At 51.6% G+C, this 26,280-nt stretch overlaps 13 non-coding genes across 13 annotated transcripts; 8 read left to right on the plus strand and 5 right to left on the minus strand.

Annotated features, from left to right (window-relative positions):
• Positions 1-2,699: 2,699 nt before the first annotated feature.
• On the minus strand, positions 2,700-2,772 carry TRNAR-CCG (transfer RNA arginine (anticodon CCG)). Its single transcript has one exon. It is a non-coding gene; the product is annotated as a tRNA-Arg (tRNA).
• An 813-nt stretch (positions 2,773-3,585) lies between these two features.
• TRNAA-UGC (transfer RNA alanine (anticodon UGC)) lies at positions 3,586-3,657 on the plus strand. Its single transcript has one exon. It is a non-coding gene; the product is annotated as a tRNA-Ala (tRNA).
• Positions 3,658-4,142: 485 nt separating this feature from the next.
• Positions 4,143-4,215, minus strand: TRNAR-CCG (transfer RNA arginine (anticodon CCG)). Its single transcript has one exon. It is a non-coding gene; the product is annotated as a tRNA-Arg (tRNA).
• Positions 4,216-4,450: 235 nt separating this feature from the next.
• TRNAA-CGC (transfer RNA alanine (anticodon CGC)) lies at positions 4,451-4,522 on the plus strand. The gene has a single exon. It is a non-coding gene; the product is annotated as a tRNA-Ala (tRNA).
• A 7,205-nt stretch (positions 4,523-11,727) lies between these two features.
• TRNAA-UGC (transfer RNA alanine (anticodon UGC)) lies at positions 11,728-11,799 on the plus strand. The gene has a single exon. It is a non-coding gene; the product is annotated as a tRNA-Ala (tRNA).
• A 485-nt stretch (positions 11,800-12,284) lies between these two features.
• On the minus strand, positions 12,285-12,357 carry TRNAR-CCG (transfer RNA arginine (anticodon CCG)). Its single transcript has one exon. It is a non-coding gene; the product is annotated as a tRNA-Arg (tRNA).
• Positions 12,358-12,592: 235 nt separating this feature from the next.
• TRNAA-CGC (transfer RNA alanine (anticodon CGC)) lies at positions 12,593-12,664 on the plus strand. The gene has a single exon. It is a non-coding gene; the product is annotated as a tRNA-Ala (tRNA).
• A 2,664-nt stretch (positions 12,665-15,328) lies between these two features.
• Positions 15,329-15,400, plus strand: TRNAA-UGC (transfer RNA alanine (anticodon UGC)). Its single transcript has one exon. It is a non-coding gene; the product is annotated as a tRNA-Ala (tRNA).
• Positions 15,401-15,922: 522 nt separating this feature from the next.
• On the minus strand, positions 15,923-15,995 carry TRNAR-CCG (transfer RNA arginine (anticodon CCG)). Its single transcript has one exon. It is a non-coding gene; the product is annotated as a tRNA-Arg (tRNA).
• Positions 15,996-16,231: 236 nt separating this feature from the next.
• Positions 16,232-16,303, plus strand: TRNAA-CGC (transfer RNA alanine (anticodon CGC)). The gene has a single exon. It is a non-coding gene; the product is annotated as a tRNA-Ala (tRNA).
• Positions 16,304-16,804: 501 nt separating this feature from the next.
• On the plus strand, positions 16,805-16,876 carry TRNAA-UGC (transfer RNA alanine (anticodon UGC)). The gene has a single exon. It is a non-coding gene; the product is annotated as a tRNA-Ala (tRNA).
• Positions 16,877-17,347: 471 nt separating this feature from the next.
• TRNAR-CCG (transfer RNA arginine (anticodon CCG)) lies at positions 17,348-17,420 on the minus strand. The gene has a single exon. It is a non-coding gene; the product is annotated as a tRNA-Arg (tRNA).
• Positions 17,421-17,654: 234 nt separating this feature from the next.
• Positions 17,655-17,726, plus strand: TRNAA-CGC (transfer RNA alanine (anticodon CGC)). The gene has a single exon. It is a non-coding gene; the product is annotated as a tRNA-Ala (tRNA).
• Positions 17,727-26,280: the final 8,554 nt, after the last annotated feature.

Below are 26,280 nucleotides of genomic sequence, written 5' to 3' on the forward strand. Positions count from 1 at the left end.
GCCGAGCAATGCTCACGTGGGGAGTGGTGGCCCACCAGATCCTTAACAGGTGATCTGGTCCCCAATTAGTAAACTCTGTATAAGATAACGATCTTCGGAAAAGGAGCCGTCGCAGGCCTTTACTCCGAGCCATTCTGTTGTCAGATAACCTGCCGATGTATCTGTTGAGATTGGTGCCTTTAAGAATAATAACTGTTTTGATTGTGTTTTTTTTTTATCGCCGTATAATCTTTCAAGTATCTTTCATGCATTAACGTTAAGGTTTTCTTAGCATAGTATTTGCATGTTTTAACGACTCTCTCTCTCACTAACAACCATCGCGTTATGCGGGATCTATGTGCCGTTGTCAAAGTGAAATCAGACAATCGTTGGTGATACTGTATTGATGCCGTATTGACGTTCCGAGATTGAGAGTTCGCATACTATATCATAGTTGAGGTTGAATTAGTAATAAATTGATTAATACAGAAGTGGTTGTGTGATTCTTTCCTGAAATTTATGCATAAGATCTGCTTCTGCGTTGAGATCTGAACTTGGTGACCTTAATAAACACACTAACACGTACTCAGTAAATGTTAAAGCGATAACGGGGTGAACCGGGGACCTAAAAAAATTAAGCGAGAATGAGACGAACCTAGACAACGATGCCGAGTTAATCTAAGTTAATCTTGCATACTTACACCACACCTGCATAACTGCATACGATTAATTGCCGTATTCCGATCGATAACCCACCCTCGTCACCGAGGCGGGGTCTGGTTATCATAACGACTTGCATTATCATAATTACACCACTCGCATAATTACTACGATTACCTCTCGAATTGGCATAATTAAATGTGCATAATTACCTCAATTAACATATTTCCGGATAATTACACATTTGGCCAAATTTCATTTGATTATTATTATTTTCACTGAATATTCATAACCCACATATACAACATAATAATTTCACCCACGCACGCATACAACATATCAAAATTTTCATACCCAACATATACAACATCAGGCTCCATCTCCGGGTATGCGGCCATTGCCAGCTCCAGTACCGCGCCCCTATACGCCACCGGAGACTCCTCGGGTGCGCGTTGTCGTTGCACAAACCGGCGATGAGCATCATCCGGCGGCTCGTAAGCGTCTGCCATTTCGTCGAACACACCACGCAATGTTTTCTTCTTCGCGGCTTTTATAGAGCGAAAGAATCTAACGGACTCATCATCAAGGAGAGTCAGAAGAACTTCTAATGCCTCGGCGTCAGTCCACCTCGCCGAGCGCACCGCTGCAAAAAATCTGCAGGCGAACGCACTCCAATCGCCCCCGATGGAGAATTCCTTGACAGTCGTTAGGTGACGGCTGCGACGCCTTGGCGCATTCCCTCCAGCCGCTGACTCTTCCGGTGGCATGTTCAACATGGCGTCGCAGCGTGGTGTCGACAAGATGGCGGCCTTCCGTCGCGGAGGGCCCAAAATGGCGGCCTCCCGCCTTTCGTCGTGCGCCACGCCCAAGATGGCGTCTTCGTGCCGCGTGGCTGATGGCGTCGACATTGAAGACAACCCGGGCTCCTGCGGACCACCAACATCGCCTTCCGACGCCGTCCTCGGCATAACGAGCGCACACAACTGTGCAAGCACGTTCTTGAGAGTTTCAAGTTGCTCCGCCATCTGACTCCATCTCAAATCCGCGTCCTTTGGTGCAGACTGGTCCGCCGACGCGGCGACATCTTGGACCCCTGGACCCGCCCTCGTCCCAGCACGGATCTCCTCCTCTGCCGGAGTCGGGTCCGCCGCAGGAGGAAGGTCATCGTCGTCGGAAGATGAAGCCGATGCCGAAGACGGAATATTCTTTTTTCTCAGTTGTTTACCCATACCGTTACACTTCTAACAACAGTGTAATAAAAGACTCGGACGCTTCTCTCTGTCCTGTGTCCTTTATTTGGGTTCGATCTCTTTTCCCTCACGGTACTCCCCTATATACTCTCCACTCTGCAGCCCCAGGCTGCTGTCGCTCACGTAGCCCAACTCCCTCCTAGCAGCCCCGCTGCTGTCACGTCTTGCAGACCCCTGCTGCCCGACTCCTCCCTTGCAGACCCGCTGCTCTCCGCAGCCTCCTCGCTGCTCCTCCTGCCCCGGGGTCGGTCACCGTTGGCCGACGGTGCCGATCCTCGTGGCTCGGGTGTGTGGCGACCTCGCCACTCTCTCCTCACCCTTCGCCCTGCGTGGCCTCTCACTTTCTCAGTCCCCGATCACTCCCGACTGCTTCGGGTTACCCCCCTTATAGACCCTTACCCTCTCCCCCACGTGACGTAACTCCTCCCCCCATGAGGTCACTTCCGGGAGGTCGTTTATGCCCGCATTACACAATGAACAGCACTACAATCAAGGTGTCGTCGATTAGAGTTAACATATTTACGGAACTTAGCAAGGTAATTAGACTTGATACCGGATGATGGACTTCTAAATTCGAGCAGTGCGTGGAATAAGCTGATAGAAAAGTGGTGGTCGAACGGAGTGTGTGAGACGAAAATCAGTCTGGAATCCTCATGGCAGAAGGATAACTCAACGAGTGGAATTATATCAGGATACTTGGGAAATTTTCTTTATGAGTGGAGAGGTAATTTATGCATAGGTAATTGAATGGGAAATCAACTTGTGATTTGAATAAGAAATATGATCGTTGAATTTTTACCAAAACACTAAAGACCCAGATGGGACTCGAACCCACAATCCCCAGCTCCGGAAGCTGGTGCCTTATCCATTAGGCCACTGGCCCACATTCATCGAGCCCTGTGTTCTTTGTGATGACCCCTAATGTGGATGAGATGTCACTTTCAAGGTACTCAGAAGTAGCCCAGGTAATGCTTGCTTCCAAGTGCCGCTATCTAACAAACGGGAAAAGGAAAAGATCTGCGAGATTTCCGAGTAGATTCTTCAACTCCGGCCATGACCCCGATAGCCCCCTTACACAACGAGGTCACGTTACTGGGATCAGACTGAGCCAGCGTAGTGGGGATGTAGCTCAGTGGTAGAGCGCACGCTTCGCATATTATGAGGCCCCGGGTTCAATCCCCAGCATCTCCATGTCCGCATCTTTTATTTAATTCATGTTTTAAACAAAGGTTGAATTTTAAAATGAATTGTCTGTGTCCATGTCCCTGTAATAAGGGTGCACGTTAACTTTCGTAAATATTACCCTACATGAACGAAATCTTAGGATTAATGTGTGTTAATATACCCAACTTGCTATTTTTAAAACTCACGATGTACACAGTGATCAAATTGTTTATTTAAACATTTGGAGATGAAAACAAGTGCTTAAAAGTATCCAGAACACTTTTATTTCCGAATTAAATACTTCCAATAATAAATAAATTGGGAAAGCATTATAGTATCCATCCTCCACATGTATTCTAGTTATTTCTTTCAGTTTAAAAGAAACACATTTTGCTTGGACTCTGTGCAGACTCGATGGGTACAAGTCCCAGGGCCAACAGGAGAGTGAGTGGGGTGACAAGAGAGAGAAAGAAGCTGATGACAAAGTTTCACCCCATACCTAGGTGGAACTGCGCCCAGGTAGAAACGGAATGGGGATGTAGCTCAGTGGTAGAGCGCACGCTTTGCATGTGTGAGGCCCCGGGTTCAATCCCCGGCATCTCCACGCAGTGACATTTTGCCAGTGGCCAATTTTACTCGAAGGAACATGCGTGGCCTGGACAAAACGCCAACTTGTTTTGATTTGTTATGATTGCTGAGCACAGATCCAGAAGCCCAACATGTCATCCGTTCAGCAATGAACAGCACTAAAATCAAGGTGTCGTCGATTAGAGTTAACATATTTACGGAACTTAGCAAGGTTATTCGACTTGATACCGGATGATGGACTTCTAAATTCGAGCAGTGCGTGGAATAAGCTGATAGAAAAGTGTTGTGACCTGCCGAGTGGTGGTCGAACGGAGTGTGTGAGACGAAAATCAGTCTGGAGTCCTCATGGCAGAAGGATAACTCAACGAGTGGAATTATATCAGGATACTTGGGAAATTTTCTTTATAAGTGGAGAGGTAAATTATGCCTAGGTAATTGAATGGGAAATCAACTTGTGATTTGAAGAAGAAATATGATCGTTGAATTTTATCAAAACACTAAAGACCCAGATGGGACTCGAACCCACAATCCCCAGCTCCGGAAGCTGGTGCCTTATCCATTAGGCCACTGGGCCACATTCATCGAGCCTTGTGTTCTTTGTGATGACCCCTAATGAGGATGAGATGTCACTTTCAAGGTACTCAGAAGTAGCCCAGGTAATGCTTGCTTCCAAGTGCCGCTATCTAACAAACGGGAAAAGGAAAAGATCTGCGAGATTTCAGAGTAGATTTTTCAACTCCGGCCATGACCCCGATAGCCCCCTTACACAACGAGGTCACGTTACTGGGATCAGACTGTGTCAGCGTAGTGAGGATGTAGCTCAGTGGTAGAGCGCACGCTTCGCATGTGTGAGTCCCTGGGTTCAATCCCCAGCATCTCCATGTCCGCAGCTTTTATTTAATTCATGTTTTAAACAAAGGTTGAATTTTAAAATGAATTGTCTGTGTCCATGTCCCTGTAATCAGGGTGCACGTTAACTTTCGTAAATATTACCCTACATGAACGAAATCTTAGGATTAATGTGTGTTAATATACCCAACTTGCTATTTTTAAAACTCACGATGTACACAGTGATCAAATTGTTTATTTAAACATTTGGAGATGAAAACAAGTGCTTAAAAGTATCCAGAACACTTTTATTTCCGAATTAAATACTTCCAATAATAAATAAATTGGGAAAGCATTATAGCATCCATCCTCCACATGTATTCTAGTTATTTCTTTCAGTTTAAAAGAAATGTAATGCGGGCGAAAGCGACCTTCCGGATGTGACGTCACGAGGAGGCGGAGCCAGGTGACGTGGGTGAAAGGTAGGGGGTCCTTAAGCGGGTAAACCGGAAGGAGAAGGCAGTCAGGGTGTGAATGGAAAGGTGTGGGGCCACGCGGGCGTACGAGCCGAGGGGGCACCGTCAGAAGCGGGAGCCAACCCTGGGAACAGTAGGGAGCTACTGGGAGGTGTGAAGCTGCAGATAGAGATAGGCAGTGAGGCTGTGTGTGAGGAGCAGCGGGGTGGCTGCCAAGAGTCGCAGGAGCGACGAGAAGGAGACAGCACGAGGCTGTCAGAGCTGCAGCAGGAACAGCCAAGAGAGCTGTGTGAGAGTACAGCAGCGGAGCTGCTGTGGGGCTGCAAGAGCGACAAGAACAGCAGCGGGGCTGCTGATGTGGACTGGAGTGACATCGGAACCAGCACAGAGAGAATAAGAGAGACAGCCGTGTGGGAACGCAGTACGGACCGAATAAAGGACACTGAGCCAGAAACCGTGGTCAAGTCTTTTATTACACTGGGGTCAGAAGTGAAACGGCATGTCTAAGCAAGTAAGGAAGAAAATTCCCCCGGCGCCAGCATCGGCTTCTTCGTCCGACGACGACGAATTCCCTCCGACCACGGATTTTGCTGGGGTGGTGGAGGAGAGCCCTGCTGAGGCGAGCACGGGGACGGGCGTGGAAGATGTCGGCGCGATGGCGGGTCCGTCAACAACATCGGACGCTGAGCAAAGATGGCAACAGGTGGCAGAACAACTGGAGACACTCAAGGACGTCCTGGCGCATCTGTGTCACCTCGTTACGCCAAGGACGACGATGGAACGAGAAGGTGCTCCACGGGCCGCCACGTTGCCTGCCCTGCCGCCGCCATTGGCCACGCGGCAAGAAGACGCCATCTTGCGCGCTCCGCGGCGCCAAACCGCCATCTTGGCCACGCCGCGGGCCGACGCCATTTTGAATTTACCTCCACAACAACCATCATTGGAAGACGGCGTAAAGAGGAGTCGGAGTCGCCACCTTACTACAGTTAAGGAATTCTCTATCGGGGGCGATTGGAGCGCTTTCACCTGCCGATTTTTGGCGGCGGTTCGTTCAGCAAGATGGACCGATGCGGAGGCCTTGGAAGTGTTGCCGACTCTACTGGACGACGAATCTGTTCGATTTTTCCGTTCCATAACGGCCGATAAGAAGAAGACTTTATGTGGAGTTTTTGAGGAAATGGCCGACGCCTATGAGCCACCTGACGACGCGCATCGGCGATTCGCTCAACGACAACGAGCACCCGAAGAATCGCCCGTGGCGTTCAGGGGTGCGGTGTTGGAGCTGGCCATGGCAGCATATCCTGACACGCCACAGGATCTGCTCGAGCCCCTCATATTGGGAAAAATGCTGGAGCTGTCTCGGGATCTGGGGATCCCCATGCCTGTGTGTGGGCATGAGAAGCTCACGTCCCGAGCGGCAGCAAAGTGTCTGGATGCGCAGTTTAATCTCCGTCGCTGGAAGCAAGTGGCGGCATGGACGGGTGGGCCCGTCAAGGAAGGAGGCGCGATGGGGTGGGACCCCACAAGGGCGATCTATGTGCCGGATGAGCGGGGTCCACAGGAGCTGACGGCTGCCTCCTCTCCATGGCCGGGACGCGGAAGGCCGGGGCCGCGCGCTACGCCATCGGGACGGGGCCGCCGGGATGCAGGACCTGCGCTTCGGCGCAACGAGGCCGATTGCTTCCGCTGCGGCCGTAGGGGCCATTACGCCAAAGATTGCTGGGCCCGCTTCCCGGGTCCGCCGCAGCAGGAGCCCACAACACCGGACAAGCCGACCAAGGAACCTCCGAAACAGGCATGTCGGCACGCACCAGACACTCGGCAAGGCTTTACACCTCACCCACCACCTGTGTTGCGCGATCCTATTGTTGTTGTTAAAGAAAGGCCATCGACGGGGCCTTGTCATTCAGTTACGCAGTGGCGCAAATTGGCACGGAGAGTTGTCGCGGCCGCTACGGGTTCGTCCACTGTACCGGGGTCCATACAAGGTGTGGACGTGCGCATTTTGGTCGACTCGGGAGCGTCTGCGACTATTATATCGGATGTCATTTTCCATCTGTTGGGCATTCCGCCGGGGGCTGTGCGTCCGGTTTATGGGTCTTGCGTCGCTGCAAACGGGGGTAGTATGGGGATTGTGGGCCAGGTGGATGCTAAGATATCTATAGGGGATGTGTCGGCTTCGGGCGTTGTGTTAATATCGAGATCTTTGGCGGTTCCTTGCTTACTAGGCACGGATTTTTTGGCTAAGATGCCCATTTTGATTAAAATCAATGAGAATTGTATTGAATTGCCGGGGGGCCGTCGAATCTCGTTTCTGCCGTCGCCCTGGGGGCGACCTGCTTCGGCCGTACAGGTGCAGGCGCTGTCCGTCGCATCTGTGGACATCCCACCTGGTTCACAGATGCTTATACCCTTGCGGTATCGGAAGCCCCTGCCCAATCGGCTAGGAGCATTAGGGGTCTTGTTGTCACCATCCGTCACGATAACAACGGGATTGGCGTTAGTTGGGGCACAGACCATCGTCCGGCCGGATCAATTACCGGTTTTACAGGTGCTTAATGCGGGGGTGGAAAACATCCGTGTTCCGGCCGGTACGGTTGTGGCACATGCCACTACGGCGTTCGCGACGCACGATTGTCCGCATCGCCGAGGAGTGGTCGCTGGTGTTTCCGAGCCAAGGGGTTCGGATAATCGTTGGATCGCTACCTTATGTGACGAAAATTCTTCCCTGTCCGTGGGGCAACGTGATGCGCTGCGTAAATTGTTGCTGACGTATTCGGATGTGTTCAGCTCCGACGATTTGGATTTGGGACGCACATCGTTGCTTTCCCATCACATTGAGACGGGCGACGCTGCCCCTATTCGGTTAAATTCGCATCGGATGAGTCCAGCGGAGCGAGAACACGTTCGGGGGGCGGTGGAAGACATGTTGGCTGCGGACATTATATCGCCATCTAACAGCCCATGGGGCGCTCCTGTGGTCTTGGTTAAGAAAAAGGATGGCAACTTGAGATTTTGTGTCGATTTCCGGAAATTGAATAAGATATCGGTGGCAGATGCGTACCCCCTGCCGCGTATGGACGACTCCCTTGACGCATTGTCGGGGGCTAAGTTCTTTTCCACACTGGACCTCTCTTCGGGATTTTGGCAGCTTCCCCTTGACGAGTCCTCACGGGAGAAAACCACATTCCGTACGCCGCAGGGGTTATTTCAATTCAACTGCCTCCCGATGGGATTGAATGCGGCCCCTGCTACGTTTCAAAGATTGATGGAGCTCGTTTTGACGGGGTTGCAGTGGGAGACGTGTCTTATATATTTGGACGATATTATTGTGTTCAGCCGCACATTTGAGGAACATTTAACGCGGCTGGAGTCAGTGTTCACGAGGATGCGCTCTGCCAATTTGAAATTCAAACCAAAGAAATGCCACCTACTGCAACGGTCCGTCCGTTATTTGGGGCACATTGTGAGTGCCGAGGGGGTGTCCACGGACCCGGAAAAGACGGCGTGTGTCCGGGATTGGCCGACTCCGGCCTCTGTGGGGGATGTTCGACGGTTTTTGGGATTTGCCTCGTATTACCGAAGATTTGTGCCGGGGTTTGCGACGATTGCGAGGCCCTTGCATCTCCTTACGGGTAAAGGACGGAAATTTGTTTGGGGAGAGCCGGAAGAGGCGGCCTTTCGGAGTCTGCGTGATCTATTGGCTACGGCCCCGACATTGGATTATCCCGATTTTGATCGCCCTTTCATTCTCGATACGGACGCGAGTGACACAGGTATTGGGGCGGTATTATCACAGTCTAAAGGGGGCGTAGAGCGCGTCGTGGCGTATGGTAGCCGAGTCTTGTCGCCTGCGGAAACACGCTACTGTGTCACTCGTAGAGAACTTTTGGCGGTTGTTTTTTTCCTACGGCAATTTCGACCGTACCTTTACGGTCGTTCTTTTATTGTGCGTACGGATCATGCGGCCTTGCAATATGCACTTAAAATGGACCAGCCATCGGGACAGTGGGCACGTTGGTTGGACACGCTGCAGGAGTTTTCCTTCCAAATTCAACATCGGAAGGGAGTGCGCCATGCGAACGCTGACGCACTTTCCAGATTACCAGGGCGCGCCCCTTGTAAATGTGCGTCGGTGACGCATAGGTGTTCGCCGATTCTCAACCCCCCTCAGCCGCTCACGTTGGCCGTCGGGAAGTCGGATACTCCGATGGAACCGGGACCGACTGATGGGGTTTTGAATCTGCCGCGGTCTGTCTGGATTCGGGAACAGATGATGGACGAGTCGTTGTTGTCCATGCGGAAGCGGTCTATGAGGGACAAGGGGAGTCCGAGTTCGGCTGTGGGGCCGCGAACCGCTCTCCGAGATGGTCTGCTTATGTGGCAAGAAAGGTTCCAGGAAAGCTGGCGTGTGGTGGTACCAACGTCCTTGCGATTTGAGTTGATTAGAACTCTCCATTGTGACACACTATTGCATTTAGGGGTGCAGAAGACCTTGTTGACGTTACAACGTCATTATTTTTGGCACGGCATGGCGACAGATGTCGTAGGGCACGTGCGCGCGTGCCCTGAATGTGCCCGGCGTAAGCCGCCTAAACATCCTTACGTGCCGCCTCTCCAGTCGATTCAGGTGTCTCGAGTCAATGAATTGGTGGCACTGGACATATTGGGACCCTTCCCACCATCGGCGAGGGGAAATAAATATTTGCTGGTAGGGGTTGAGTATCTCTCCCGTTGGCCGATGGCCTGGCCGTTGCCCGATCAGTCGGCCGCGGCCATCACCGACGCCTTTTTGTTTGGGTACATTATGGACAAGGGGGCGCCGGAGAGACTCCTCACGGACCAGGGCCGAAATTTCTCTTCTAAATTATTGGCTGAAGTGTGCGCAGGCCTTGGGACTAAGAAGATACGGACATCTCCATACCATCCGCAGACGGATGGTATGGTTGAGCGGCTGAACAGGACATTGTCTGCCATGCTTTGCCATACTGTGAGTGAACAGCAATCGGATTGGGATCTGCACATCCCCGGAGTGCTTTCGGCGTACAGGATGACGCCCCATGCGGCTACAGGGTATTCGCCGTTTTACCTTATGTATGGTCGGGAAAACGTGCCTCCGGTGGATGTGCAATTGGGTACTGGGGTGAAGGGACCTCGTAAACCACTCCCTGAATACATTCAGGACACGGTTCGCCGGGTTACGGAGGCGCGGGAAAACGCCCGCGTGGCTACGGCCAAAGCCCAGGCCCGGAACGAGCGGTATGCTCGGCGGTCTGAGGGGGGGTGCCCCTGGAAGGTGGGAGACCTGGCCTGGCTCCATTGCCCGCAGGTGCGGCCGGGGACCTCTCCTAAATTGCACAAACCTTGGCATGGTCCTGTGCGCCTCATTGAGGTTCCCAATCCACAGTCGGCGCGCGTTCAGTTTGGTTCTCGCCGTTGGTTTGTTCATACGTCGCGGTTGAAACCATATGTTGCTCCCCTACGTGATGCGTCATCTCCCAATGTTGCCTTGCCGGGGTCTGTTGCTGCTGACTCTGACTCTTCCCCGCCTGCGTCCATTGATCTTGCTAGAGCGCCTGTCGTACCTGTTCCAGACAGGCCGACCGTGACACCGCGGGGGAGGAGTGGGCCTGTTCGGAGGGCGCCTGCCAAGGCTGCGGGACCTTCAAGCCCGGCGACCCTTCCGACCCCGCTGCAGGCGCATTCGCGGAATATGACCAAGACTGATTCGTCAGGGACACGAGATGTCGGTGGACTTCCAATCGCAGCAGGGGAATTACCCCCTGTCATTTCTCGTGTTCCATCGCGTCCCCGTTCTACAAGTGGGCCGCCGACCGTCCGGGACGGGCCGGCGACCCGCACTCGTTCCAAATCGCTTACGTTTCGTTGATTGTATGTTGTTATTGTTCTTGTTCTTGCCGTCGTATTTATCGCATGCTTTCGTACGTTCGTCGATGTTACTTGTGTGTTGTTCTTATTGTTATATTGCATGCTTAGTGTCCTTTAAGGGGGAAGGTCGGTTCACCGCATTACGCTTTGGTGTTGTTCAGCCGAGGTCGGCTGGGTTTTTTCTATGGGGGAGGGTGGTGTAATGCGGGCGAAAGCGACCTTCCGGATGTGACGTCACGAGGAGGCGGAGCCAGGTGACGTGGGTGAAAGGTAGGGGGTCCTTAAGCGGGTAAACCGGAAGGAGAAGGCAGTCGGGGTGTGAATGGAAAGGTGTGGGGCCACGCGGGCGTACGAGCCGAGGGGGCACCGTCAGAAGCGGGAGCCAACCCTGGGAACAGTAGGGAGCTACTGGGAGGTGTGAAGCTGCAGATAGAGATAGGCAGTGAGGCTGTGTGTGAGGAGCAGCGGGGTGGCTGCCAAGAGTCGCAGGAGCGACGAGAAGGAGACAGCACGAGGCTGTCAGAGCTGCAGCAGGAACAGCCAAGAGAGCTGTGTGAGAGTACAGCAGCGGAGCTGCTGTGGGGCTGCAAGAGCGACAAGAACAGCAGCGGGGCTGCTGATGTGGACTGGAGTGACATCGGAACCAGCACAGAGAGAATAAGAGAGACAGCCGTGTGGGAACGCAGTACGGACCGAATAAAGGACACTGAGCCAGAAACCGTGGTCAAGTCTTTTATTACAGAAACACATTTTGCTTGGACTCTGTGCAGACTCGATGGGTACAAGTCCCAGGGCCAACAGGAGAGTGAGTGGGGTGACAAGAGAGAGAAAGAAGCTGATGACAAAGTTTCACCCCATACCTAGGTGGAACTGCGCCCAGGTAGAACCGGAATGGGGATGTAGCTCAGTGGTAGAGCGCACGCTTTGCATGTGTGAGGCCCAGGGTTCAATCCCTGGCATCTCCACGCAGTGACATTTTGCCAGTGGCCAATTTTACTCGAAGGAACATGCGTGGCCTGGACAAAACGCCAACTTGTTTTGATTCGTTATGATTGCTGAGCAGAGATCCAGAAGCCCAACATGTCATCCGTTCAGCAATGAACAGCACTACAATCAAGGTGTCATCGATTAGAGTTAACATATTTACGGAACTTAGCAAGGTTATTAGACTTGATACCGGATGATGGACTTCTAAATTCGAGCAGTGCGTGGAATAAGCTGATAGAAAAGTGTTGTGACCTGCCGCGTGGTGGTCGAACGGAGTGTGTGAGACGAAAATCAGTCTGGAGTCCTCATGGCAGAAGGATAACTCAACGAGTGGAATTATATCAGGATACTTGGGAAATTTTCTTTATAAGTGGAGAGGTAAATTATGCATAGGTAATTGAATGGGAAATCAACTTGTGATTTGAAGAAGAAATATGATCGTTGAATTTTATCAAAACACTAAAGACCCAGATGGGACTCGAACCCACAATCCCCAGCTCCGGAAGCTGGTGCCTTATCCATTAGGCCACTGGGCCACATTCATCGAGCCCTGTGTTCTTTGTGATGACCCCTAATGAGGATGAGATGTCACTTTCAAGGTACTCAGAAGTAGCCCAGGTAATGCTTGCTTCCAAGTGCCGCTATCTAACAAACGGGAAAAGGAAAAGATCTGCGAGATTTCAGAGTAGATTTTTCATCTCAGGCCATGACCCCGATAGCCCCCTTTCACAACGAGGTCACGTTACTGGGATCAGACTGAGCCAGTGTGGTGGGGATGTAGCTCAATGGTAGAGTGCACGCTTCGCATGTGTGAGGCCCCGGGTTCAATCCCCCGCATCTCCATGTCTGTGGCTTTTATTTAATTCATGTTTCCAACAAAGGTTGAATTCCAAAATGAATTGTCTGTGTCCATGTCCCTGTAATAAGGGTGCACGTTAACTTTCATAAATATTACCCGAAATGAACGAAACTTTCGGATTAATGTGTGGTAATTTACGGAACTTGCAAATTTTGTAACTCACGATGTACACAGTGATCAAATGGTTTACTTAAACATTTGGAGATGAAAACAAGTGCTTAAAAGTATAGAGAACACTTTTATTTCCGAATTAAATACTTCCAATAATAAATAAATTTGGAAAGCATTATAGTATCCATCTATATATATAAAATCGCAAATCTGTCCGTCTGTCTGTCTGTCTGTGTGTGTGTCTGTGTGTCGCTGGACCATACGCAGTTTCATTGGACGGCGGTTGCCCCTGGCAATGGGTAGCGACACATTCGCTGCCGGGTGGACGCCATTTTTAATTCCCGTTAAAAATTTCTGGTATAAACTCGATATACCCAGCGTTGCCCGTGGGGAAAATACATTTAAAATCTTATGAAAACTTTCAAACATTACATACCAATGAAAAAACAACTGTGTAATTACTTTTAAACCCGACGCGCCAAGAATCGATTCTCTGAATCGCTCAAAGGAATCGAAGGTTGTAGATTCCTTTAGATTCGGACGATTACCGTTTACTATAAGTTGGTTAAAGGCGATATAAACTGCTATGAACGGGAAATATCCGGCATTGACCGGGGCAAAAATGTTATTTAAAACTCCTGAAAAAATAAAAAATAAAATAACAATGAAAATGAAACTCTATCATTCAAAATGTAAACCCTCAACATGCCAGTAATCGATTCTTTGAATCGCACAAAGGACTAATCGAAGGTTGTAAATTACTTTAGGATCGCGCTTCCTGTTTAATATAAGTTGCTTATAGAGTTGAAATAAACTGCTACGAATGGGAAATATCCGGCGTTGACTGGGGCAAAAATATAATGGTGAGGGCGGTTGTGAGTGGCGATTGTGAGTGGTGATTAGTGAGTGGTGAGGGGAGGTTGAGTGGTGAGGGTGAGTGGTGAGGGTGAGTGGTGAGGGTGAATGGTGAGGGTGAGTGGTGAGGGTGAGTGTTGAGGGTGAGTGGTTAGTGGTGATTGGTGAGCGTGTCATTGGTGAGGATGAGTGGTGAGGGAGAGTGGTGAGGGTGAGTGGTGAGGGTGAGTGGTGAGTGGTGAGGGTGTGTATATATGTAAGGTTATTAAGAAATATATTTTTCACCCGGGCAACGCCGGGAACTACTGCTAGTCTATATATATAAAATCGGAAATCTGTCTGTCTGTGTGTGTGTCGCCGAACCATACGCAGTTTCATTGGACGCCGGTTGCCACTGGCAACGGCTAGCGACGCATTCGCTGCGGGGTGGACGCCATTTTTAATTCCCGTTTAAAATATGCGCACGCATTAACACGCGACTCTGAGGTAAATTCATCAAAGTTTCACGTCTTCTTCACTCCCCTCCCACCCCAATGTGTGCAATTACTATTATAGGGTCGGTACATAATAAAATTCTAGCGATTAGACAGTATTATTGTAGCGCTGGGGGGGGGGGGGAACGGCCCCGGTACCCAGCCTCAGACGTGTGGGCAATCTAGGCGAGGCCGGAGGCTCTGCACGGTACTAGGCCTCGACACCTAGCACGCGACTCTGAGGTAAAATCATCAAAGTTTCACGTCCTCTTCACTCCCCCCCCACCACAATGTGTGCAATTACTATTATAGGGTCGGTCAACTGTGTAATTACTTTTAAACCCGACGCGCCAAGAATCGATTCTCTGAATCGCGCAATGGAATCGAAAGTTGTAGATTCCTTTAGATTCGAACGATTCCCGTTTACAATAAGTTGCTTAAAGTCGATATAAACTGCTACGAACGGGAAATATCCGGCGTTGACCGGGGCAAAAATGTAATTAAAAACTCCAGAAAAAATAAAAAAATAAAATAACAATGAAAATGAAACTCTATCATTCAAAATGTAAACCCCCAACATGCCAGGAATCGATTCTTTGAATCGCACAAAGGACTAATCGAAGGTTGTAAATTACTTTAGGATCGCGCTTCCTGTTTAATATAAGTTATTTATAGAGTTGATATAAACTGCTACGAATGGGAAATATCCGGCGTTGACTGGGGCAAAAATATAATGGTGAGGGCGGTTGTGAGTGGCGATTGTGAGTGGTGATTAGTGAGTGCTGAGGGGAGGTTGAATGGTGAGGGTGAGTGGTGAGGGTGAGTGGTGAGGGTGAGTGTTGAGGGTGAGTGGTGAGTGGTGATTGGTGAGGGTGTGATTGGTGAGGATGAGTGGTGAGGGAGAGTGGTGAGGGAGAGTGGTGAGGGTGAATGGTGAGGGGTGAGTGGTGAGGGTGTGTATATATGTAAGCTTATTAAGAAATATATTTTTTACCCGGGCAACGCCGGGTACTTATGCTAGTCCACATGTATTCTAGTTATTTCTTTAAGTTTAAAAGAAACACATTTTGCTTGGACTCTGTGCAGACTCGATGGGTACAAGTCCCAGGGCAAACATGAGAGTGAGTGGGGTGACAAGAGAGAGAAAGAAGCTGATGACGAAGTTTCACCCCATACCTAGGTGGAACTGCGCCCAGGTAGAACCGGAATGAGGATGTAGCTCAGTGGTAGAGCGCACGCTTTGCATGTGTGAGGCCCCGGGTTCAATCCCTGGCATCTCCACGCAGTGACATTTTGCCAGTGGCCAATTTTACTTGAAGGAACATGCGTGGCCTAGACAAAACGCAAACTTGTTTTGATTCGTTATGATTGCTGAGCACATATCCAGAAGCCCAACATGTCATCCGATCAGCAACGAACAGCAATTCAATCAAGTTGTCGTCAATTAGAGTCAACATATTTACGAAACTTAGCAAGGTTATTAGACTTGATACCGGATGATGGACTTCTAAATTCGAGCAGTGCGTTGAATAAGCTGATAGAAAAGTGTTGTGGTCGAACGGAGTGTGTGAGATGAAAATCAGTCTGGAGTCCTCATGGCAGAAGGATAACTCAACTAGTGGAATTAAATCAGGATACTTGGGAATTATTTTTATAAGTGGAGAGGTAAATTATGCCTATGTAATTGAATGGGAAATCAACTTGTGATTTGAAGAAGAAATATGATCGTTGAATTTTTACCAAAACACTAAAGACCCAGATGGGACTCGAACCCACAAGACCCAGATGGGACTCGAACCCACAAGACCCAGATGGGACTCGAACCCACAATCCCCAGCTCCGGAAGCTGGTGCCTTATCCATTAGGCCACTGGGCCACATTCATCGAGCCCTGTGTTCTTTGTGATGACCCCTAATGTGGATGAAATGTCACTTTCAAGGTACTCAGAAGTAGCCCAGGTAATGCTTGCTTCCAAGTGCCGCTATCAATCAAATGGGAAAAAGAAAAGATCTGCGAGATTTCCGAGTAGATTCTTCAACTCAGGCCATGACCCCGAAAGCCCCCTTACACAACGAGGTCACCGTTACTGGGATCAGACAGAGCCAGTGTGGTGGGGATGTAGCTCAGTGGTAGAGCGCATGCTTCGCACGTGTGAGGCCCCCGGTTCAATCCCCGGCATCTCCATGTCCGCAGCTTTTATTTAATTCATGTTTCCAACAAAGGTTAAATTCCAAAATGAATTGTCTGTGTCCATGTCCCTGTAATAAGGGTGCACGTTAACTTTCTTAAATATTACCCTGGATGTACGAAAGCTTAGGATTAATGTGTATTAATTTACGGAACTTGCTAATTTTGTAACTCACGATGTACACAGTGATCAAATGGTTTATTTAAACATTTGGAGATGAAAACAAGTGCTTAAAAGTATCCAGAACACTTTTATTTCCGAATTAAATACAACCAATAATACATAAATTGGGAAAGCATTAGAGTATCCATCCACATGTATTCTAGTTATTTCTTTCAGTTTAAAAGAAACACATTTTGCTTGGACTCTGTGCAGACTCGATGGGTACAAGAACCAGGGCCAACATGAGAGTGAGTGGGTGAAAAGAGAGAGAAAGAAGCTGATGACAAAGTTTCACCCCATACCTAGGTGGAACTGCGCCCAGGTAGACCCGGAATGGGGATGTAGCTCAGTGGTAGCGCGCACGCTTTGCATGTGTGAGGCCCCGGGTTCAATCCCCGGCATCTCCACGCAGTGACATTTTGCCAGTGGCCAGTTTTACTCGAAGGAACATGCGTGGCCTGGACAAAACGCCAACTTGTTTTGATTCGTTATGATTGCTGAGCACAGATCCAGAAGCCCAACATGTCATCCGTTCAGCAATGAACAGCACTTCAATCAAGTTGTCGTCGATTAGAGTTAACATTTTTACGAAACTTAGCTAGGTTATTAGGCTTGATACCGGAGGATGGACTTCTAAATTCGAGCAGTGCGTGGAAGAAGCTGATAGAAAAGTGTTGTGGTCGAACGGAGTGTGTGAGACGAAAATCAATCTGGAGTCCTCATGGCAGAAGGATAACTCAAAGAGTGGAATTAAATCAGGATACTTGGGAAATTTTACTTATAAGTATAGAGGTAAATTATGCCTAGGTAATTGAATGTGAAATCAACTTGTGATTTGAAAAAGAAATATGATCGTAGAATTTTTACCATAACACTAAAGACCCAGATGGGACTCGAACCCACAATCCCCAGCTCCGGAAGCTGGTGCCTTATCCATTAGGCCACTGGGCCACATTCATCGAGCCTGTGTTCTTTGTGATGACCCCTAATGTGGATGAAATTTCACTTTCAAGGTACTCAGAAGTAGCCCCGGTAACGCTTGCTTCCAAGTGCCGCTATCTAACAAACGGGAAAAGGAAAAGATCTACGAGATTTCAGAGTAGATTCTTCAACTCCGGCCATGACCCCGATAGCCCCCTTACACAACGAGGTCACGTTACTGGGATCAGAATGAGCCAGCGTGGTGGGGATGTAGCTCAGTGGTAGAGCGCACGCTTCGCATGTGTGAGGCCCCGGGTTCAATCCCCGGCATCTCCATGTCCGCAGCTTTTATTTAATTCATGTTTTAAACAAAGGTTGAATTTTAAAATGAATTGTCTGTGTCTATGTCCCTGTAATAAGGGTGCACGTTAACTTTCGTAAATATTACCCTAGATGAACGAAATCTTAGGATTAATGTGTGTTAATATACCGAACTTGCTATTTTTATAACTCACGATGTACACCGTGATCAAATTGTTTATTTAAGCATGTGGAGATGAAAACAAGTGCTTAAAAGTATCCAGAACACTTTTATTTCCGAACTAGCAGAAGTACCCGGCGTTGCCCGGGTGAAAAATATATTTCTTAATAACCTTACATATGAAGTATTGGAAAATGACGGCAGGAAACTCCTTGACGGGAACACACTTCTTTTATTAAATCTTGACTTGTAACAATACAACACGTGGCCTCTCTTCTTCACAATGCGCTTCTCTTGACTCTGGATTCTGTGCTGCCGGCTCTCTGTGCCTCGTGTAGACTCCGCGCCTCGGCTACACTCCTCTCTCGCCTCGTGTAGACTCTGCGCCTCTGCTACACTCTCCACTCGCCTCGTGTAGACTTTGCATCTCTCTCTCTGGCTACACCGTATGCATACTCGGCTCGTGTAGACCTTCCTCTCTCGCTGGCTACACCGTATGCATACTCGGCTCGTGTAGACCGTTCTCTCTCGCTGGCTACACACTATACATTACTCAGCTCGTGTAGACCGTTCTCTCTCGCTGGCTACACACTATACATTACTCAGCTCGTGTAGACCGTTCTCTCTCGCTGGCTACACACTATACATTACTCAGCTCGTGTAGACCGTTCTCTCTCGCTGGCTACACACTATACATTACTCAGCTCGTGTAGACCGTTCTCTCTCGCTGGCTACACACTATACATTACTCAGCTCGTGTAGACCGTTCTCTCTCGCTGGCTACACACTTATACCTTACTCTCCTCTACTCTCCATTACTCTCCTCTCCGGGCTCTATCTCTGCACCTTCGTCTTCATTCTTAGATGGTTCCACTTCTGCCCCTGCTCCTCTGTGCATCACCTTATATACCCCTTCTTCCCGGGAGACGGAGCGGATGCGGACCTCAACGTCGGCACCGCTCCTCAGTTACCCAATCCCCACGCGCTATCCCTACGATCCGGTTCCGCTCAGCGCGTGTTTCCACTCCCCGACCAATCACACCGCGCTGCTACCCGATCACTCCCTCTGGGCGCGTCACCGGCACACAGCCAATCAGCAGCACTACCCCCACCCGCGCACTGACGCCTGCTCCTCCCCGTCAGCGCGCGTCACCACACACACACCCGTACATACGCGCTGGCACACGACATATACACCCAGCGCGTATCACCACTACATCACCCCCTCCCACATAGCTCGCAGCCGGCCCGGCTGCTAACAACAACCAACCGCGACGATAAAACGACAACCAACAAAAAAAAACCCCGTAACCCCCCGAGTGTGCCCCGTAACATAACACAACAACAACAACAACAAGAATAACTATGTACAGATTGACAATGAACCCGAAAAGTCAACAATAACACGATACGAGCAAATTCGAAACGAACGCGCCCCACGTCCCTGCGACTACACGCAGTGACGAGGCGCTCCAACTGCCCCGACTCCTCACGAGGCAGGTCATGCAAAGTAGCACGACCTGGCGCGAGTCCGTCTGGCTGGTCCATCGTATGGGGCGGGACACTGACGACCGTCCGGCGGTTCCGGCTGCTCCAGACGGCGCGGAACGGGCCTGAAAGGGCCGGCCCCGCCGCGGAGATCCGGCCGCCGGTGATCGGCAGCTGTCAGTTCCGAGACACCTGGGAGCAGATCAGGCGAAAATACGTGTGGATCAGGCAGAGACATTTCCCCCTCTGGGTCGCCGGTCACGTCACACGCCCGGCCATCACGACACAAGGGGAGGCCATATGGAGGCGAGAACGGTTTCAGTCGGGAGGGGTGAACGTACCACCGGCGCTTTCCCCACTTTATCTGAACGCACTGGGGCCGTGCAACGCGCACGACCTCCACGGGTCCCCTCCACGGTCTCAACAATTTAGGCGACGTAGCCAAGGGTGCCTGAGGGCAATGCAGCCAGGCCCTGTCACCTGGTTTCCATTCGTGCATGGACACCTTCCGTGCCCGCAACCGTTCATTAGCAATTTGGCGAGCCCGCGAATTAAGCCGCGCGGCCTCCCTCGCCTCTGTCAGCTTGTGAATATTAAACTTAATATGTTCTGCCAAATTAGAATTAGTTCGTGGAGCGGACAGGCCAAGTTGCGTTTCTATTGGCGGGTCAGCTTCCCGACCGTACATCAAATAGAATGGGGAAAACCCCGTAGCTGCATGGGGGGCCATTCTATACGCGGCAAGGACTCCCGGGACCTGCAGGTCCCAATCTACATGTGCCTCGCACACCTGCTGGCACAGCATGGAAGTCAAGGTTTTGTGGAGTCTCTCCACCATCCCGTCAGTCTGCGGGTGGTACGGGGAGGTACGCACCTTCTTGGTACCCAACAGATCGCACACCTCTTGCAACAATTTACTCGAAAAATTTTTACCTTGGTCGGTCAGCAGGCGTTCGGGAGCCCCCTTGTCCAGGACATAGCCCTGGACGAAGGCATCCGTCACAGCCGCTGCCGACTGGTTAGCGAGAGGCCACGCCATAGGCCATCGGGTAAAGTATTCGACCCCCACTAACAAATATTTATTCCCTCTCGGCGTGACTGGGAAGGGCCCCAAAATATCGAGTGCAACGAGCTCGTTGGTACGCGAGACCTGAATAGATTGCAGCGGTGGATTAGCTGCCACGGCCGGTGGTTTACGCCTGGCGCACTCAACGCACCCCTTCAGAATATGCACCACATCACTTCCCATTCCCGGCCAGTAATAGTCACGCTGAAGCAGGGCAAGCGTCTTGTTAACTCCCAAGTGCAAGAGGCGTTCGTGTGCCGCCAAGACAACCCTCCCCCTCACAGCGGAAGGCACCACGAGTGCGTTCCGCCGGGACAAACTGTCCCATTTCAATAACACGCCCCGCTCAAGTACATAGGAGCCGGTACGCTCCTGGTCCCCCTCGGGACCCCCAACCTTGCGGCGCAATGCTAGCAGCGAGCTGTCCGCCATCTGGAGGCGGCCCCATTCGCTGAGCGACAGCGAGAGCAGCGAGTCCCGACCCTGAGAGGCAGTGGAATCATCCCCGATCGGTGCGCCCGCTGTCGCAGCCAGTGCCCCCATCTCCCCCGCAAGCGTCGGTTTACAGCGCGCCGATCCCGACAAACACGCGCATTCATCACAAGGCAACAACCGCGACAAGCAATCGGCATTCGTGTGTCGCAACCCCTTACGGTACGTAGTCGTAAACTGATAGTCCTGGAGGACTTCCAACCAACGCGACAACTGGCCCGAGGGCTGGGCGACCCTCAATGAATACTGTAGCGCCGCGTGGTCCGTTCGGACTGTAAAGTGACGACCATAAAGATATGGCCTAAACTGCTGCACAAAAAAAACAATGGCAAGCAGCTCGCGACGGGTGACACAGTAGCGCTGCTCCGCCGGAGACAACACCCTACTACCGTAGGCGACAACTCTTTCGACACCCCCAACGACTTGGGATAGCACCCCCCCAATGCCCGTGTTGCTAGCATCCGTGTCCAGCAAAAAGGTACTGGCAAAATCGGGATAACACAAGGGTGGGGCACCCACCAAGGCGTCCCGGAGGGAGCGAAACGCGGCCTCCTCCTCCGGTCCCCATTTGAACTTCACTCCCTTCGCCGTTAGAGCGTGCAAGGGTTTTGCAATAGTGGCGAAGTGCTCAACGAACCGCCGATAATAAGAAGCAAACCCGATGAAACTACGCACGTCGGAAACGGACGTAGGTGTCGGCCACGAACCAACACAATCCGTCTTCGTGGGATCGGTGGAGATCCCCGAAGAATCGACAATGTGACCCAAGTATCTAACGGACCTACGAAGGAGGTGACATTTGGCCGGTTTAAATTTCAACTTAGCCGATCGCATTCGCAAGAACACCCCTCTCAATCGCCGGAGGTGTTCCTCAAACGTTTTACTGAAAACAATGACATCGTCCATATAAATCAAGCATGTATCCCACTGCAAGCCCGACAAAACCAACTCCATAAGTCGCTGAAACGTCGCTGGAGAGGAGTGAAGTCCCATGGGTAACCGGTTAAACTGGAACAGCCCCCCTGGAGTCCGAAATGCTGTCTTAGGTTTCGACTCTTCGTCGAACGGCAACTGCCAAAACCCCGATAACAAATCAAGAGTCGAAAAATATCGCGCACCAGACAATGCATCGAGGGACTCATCCATCCTGGGGAGCGGATACGCGTCAGCCACAGAGATCTTATTCAGGCGACGGAAATCAACGCAGAATCGCAGGGACCCGTCCTGCTTCTTAACCAGCACAATAGGCGCTCCCCACGGGCTAGAGGAGGGCGAAATAATATCGGCTTCTAGCATATCGTTAACAGCCGACTGAACATGTTCCTTCTCCACGGGACTCAGTCGGAAGGGATTTAGCCTGACCGGCGCCGCATCGCCCGTTTCAATGTGATGGTGCAACAAATCCGTGCACCCAATGTCATACTTATGTTTACTGAATACATCAGAGAATTCAATGAGCAACTCGCGCAGCGCACCCAACTGCGCCGCCGACAAATCGTCCGAGGCGGCACATAACGAATGGACCCACTCAAGGTCTTCCCTTGGCTCAACGTTCCGCGCGGGGCTCGAGCCCACCTGCGCAACCAACCCATCATCCCCAGGGACCTGCGCCGCGTGAGCCAGCACGGTGCCCTGCGGAATGACAGCTGGTCGCGACCCCGCGTTCAAAACCATCACAAACGGATCCCTGTCAGCCCGCACCAAAGTGTGAGCCACCGATAAATCAAGACCCCCGACAGCCTTGTTAGAAGGACCCAAAAGCATACTCTGTCCTGAAGCCTCCCTCACCCATGGTTTCCGCAACCGGAGGGGAATCAACATCTGTGAACCCGGGGGCACTTGCACTGTCTGCGTCGCCACCGCTTGTATCGTAGCGCACGCCGTCCGAATGTCAGTAGGGCCCGTCAAAAATGAAATCCGGCGACCCGATGGCAGTTCAATGCATCGTTGATCGATAAGAATTTTAATGGGCATTTTAGCCAAAAAGTCAGTGCCCAAAAGACACGGAACTGCCAAAGAAGACGAAACGAAAACGGGTCCCGACAATTTGATATCTCCAATGCAAATGGACGCCCTAACCTGACCGATAATGCCCAACGATCCCCCATTAGCGGCGTAAAATGGCACATCCACTGGAAGCAGCGGACGACATTGGACCGGAAGAATATTATAAATGAGGTCCGATATAATAGTTGCCGATGCCCCCGTGTCCACTAACACCCTAATCTCAACCCCATCAATAGATCCCGTAACAACGGACGAACCCGCCGAAGCAGCCACAATTCTATGCCCCAATTCCGCCCATTCAATGTCTCCCTGGTCCCGGCCGAACCCCCCTCGCCGAACCGAATCCCCGAACCTTAACCGGCCCTCCTCCGCCGCAACGCGGCGTCCCATGTGTGCCGAATAAACAGGCCGAGCGTGTGAGGTGCCGCGACTTGCCGGGGATTGTAGAGATGACTTGGGCTCTCGGTCGTCGTCCAGCCGAGCTCCCATGGCGCGCTGCCGCGGAGCGCGGCACCCGGACGCCACGTGGCCCCGGAGGCCGCAGTTATAGCACGTGACGAGGGTCGGAGTAGATCTTGGTTGCTCCGACTTTCGGCCCGATCGCAGAGGCGACCGGGCCCCCGGCCTCCAGTCCCCTGGTCGTCCCGTGGCGAACGCCTCCTCCCGTGGGCTGACGACTTGGGGTTCGGCGACCACCAAACCCGGGGCTGCGACGACAGCAGCGTTGCAACCAACGCCTTGCTTCCGTTGTAGGGCCTCGTGCGCTTGAATACTCGTGGCGACTCTCAAAGAAGAAATATCAATCTCGTCAGCTGTGTTGATAGGGACCCCCAGGTCCTGCGCCAACTTGAGCAGCTGCTCCAAAACCATCGCGTCTTGGCCCTCCTCGTCCATCCGAGGGAACGCAGCATCAGCAAGAGCCAGCAACGCCGTGCGATAGGCCAGCGCGGTCTCCGTGGCCGCTTTCCGTCTTGCGTAGAACTGATGGCGGCACGTAGAGGGAGGCCCGTAGACCCTGGCCAACAAACCCAGCGCATCCTTCAGCGTGGAGCGGTCCGACTTCCGTGCAGCCCTGAAGGCCGCGAGCGCATCGTCGTCCAGCATGGCGGGCAATGCCCGCAGCGCCGTAGCATCGGACCACGCTGACATCTCTTGATGCGCCAAAAACCTTCGCTGAAATTGGCCCCAGTCTCCGCCTTCCGCCTTGAAGGCTGACAACGTGGGCAGGCGCTGCTGAAAAATGAAGTCATCCGCCTCGTGGTTCCTCTCCGCCTGTCCGTCGGTATCTAAGATGGCGGCTCCAGCAGCAGACGTAAGATGGCGGACCCCCTCGCGCGCTGATGACGTCGATGCGCGCGCTTGGGAACCCACCACCACGTGGCGCTCGCCGTTCCCGCCAAAAGTAGGCACAGGCGCAATGGCGGGAATCCCCCATTCGTTTTGGCGGGAATCTGCGGGGCGACCTTGTAAAATGTCCCCCACCGTCCCCGCTCCTCCCGACGAGCTGATCTCCGCCAAGATGGACGCGGCGGCGAGCAGCAGCTCCGCCAGTCGGGAGTGCGCCTCACGAAGCCCGGCGTCTGTCCCCGGTCGCTCGGCCGGCGCCGTCGACGGACCCTGCAGCGTGGGCAAGTCCTCTTCCTCACCCCCCGCCACCAGCAGCCCCGAGTCGTCCAGGTCTTCCTCGCGGTCAATCCCGTGGGTCCTACGGGTCTTCCTCGTCTCCATACTTGGAAGCCCGTTTCACTTCTGACGCCAGATGAAGTATTGGAAAATGACGGCAGGAAACTCCTTGACGGGAACACACTTCTTTTATTAAATCTTGACTTGTAACAATACAACACGTGGCCTCTCTTCTTCACAATGCGCTTCTCTTGACTCTGGATTCTGTGCTGCCGGCTCTCTGTGCCTCGTGTAGACTCCGCGCCTCGGCTACACTCCTCTCTCGCCTCGTGTAGACTCTGCGCCTCTGCTACACTCTCCACTCGCCTCGTGTAGACTTTGCATCTCTCTCTCTGGCTACACCGTATGCATACTCGGCTCGTGTAGACCTTCCTCTCTCGCTGGCTACACCGTATGCATACTCGGCTCGTGTAGACCGTTCTCTCTCGCTGGCTACACACTATACATTACTCAGCTCGTGTAGACCGTTCTCTCTCGCTGGCTACACACTATACATTACTCAGCTCGTGTAGACCGTTCTCTCTCGCTGGCTACACACTATACATTACTCAGCTCGTGTAGACCGTTCTCTCTCGCTGGCTACACACTATACATTACTCAGCTCGTGTAGACCGTTCTCTCTCGCTGGCTACACACTATACATTACTCAGCTCGTGTAGACCCTTCTCTCTCGCTGGCTACACACTTATACCTTACTCTCCTCTACTCTCCATTACTCTCCTCTCCGGGCTCTATCTCTGCACCTTCGTCTTCATTCTTAGATGGTTCCACTTCTGCCCCTGCTCCTCTGTGCATCACCTTATATACCCCTTCTTCCCGGGAGACGGAGCGGATGCGGACCTCAACGTCGGCACCGCTCCTCAGTTACCCAATCCCCACGCGCTATCCCTACGATCCGGTTCCGCTCAGCGCGTGTTTCCACTCCCCGACCAATCACACCGCGCTGCTACCCGATCACTCCCTCTGGGCGCGTCACCGGCACACAGCCAATCAGCAGCACTACCCCCACCCGCGCACTGACGCCTGCTCCTCCCCGTCAGCGCGCGTCACCACACACACACCCGTACATACGCGCTGGCACACGACATATACACCCAGCGCGTATCACCACTACACATATATACACAGATGAAATAAATAAATAAAGTTGAATAACACTAAATCGATCATTAAACCACTTTAAAGGTGACGGATAAAAAAACTGACATGCCTATTCCCATCGCGGGGCACGGGACGTGCCTCTCGGCAAATCCCTCGCAAGCGAGCGTACACAGACGGACAGACAATTTTTGAGTACGACGTTTCGCTGGTAATTGCATCCAGCATCAGCGAAACGTCATACTCTGAAATGGTAATTGTTGTGGTTTCACGCTTCAACACACCGGTGGGCTAAAGCAGTGAACTATTCGTCTTTTATCAACGTGACACTTTTTTACTGATTGGCCGTGTCGGGTGGTGGAGGGTTACAACGCATTAATAAATAAGGCGATCTAAACCCAATAACGTTGTTCATGAATAATGGTTGCGAAAGCCTACGTGTTACAAATTGACTCACTTTACTTAATAACCAGGCTACAGTCTACATTATAGACTGCCAGTACACCCACCCAGCTTAATAACCAGGCTACAGTCTACATTATAGACTGCCAGTCCACCCACCCAGCTTAATAACC

This window comes from Lampetra fluviatilis, chromosome 42 (assembly GCF_964198595.1).
Source record: "Lampetra fluviatilis chromosome 42, kcLamFluv1.1, whole genome shotgun sequence".
In the NCBI taxonomy this organism is placed as follows: Eukaryota; Metazoa; Chordata; class Hyperoartia; order Petromyzontiformes; family Petromyzontidae; genus Lampetra; species Lampetra fluviatilis.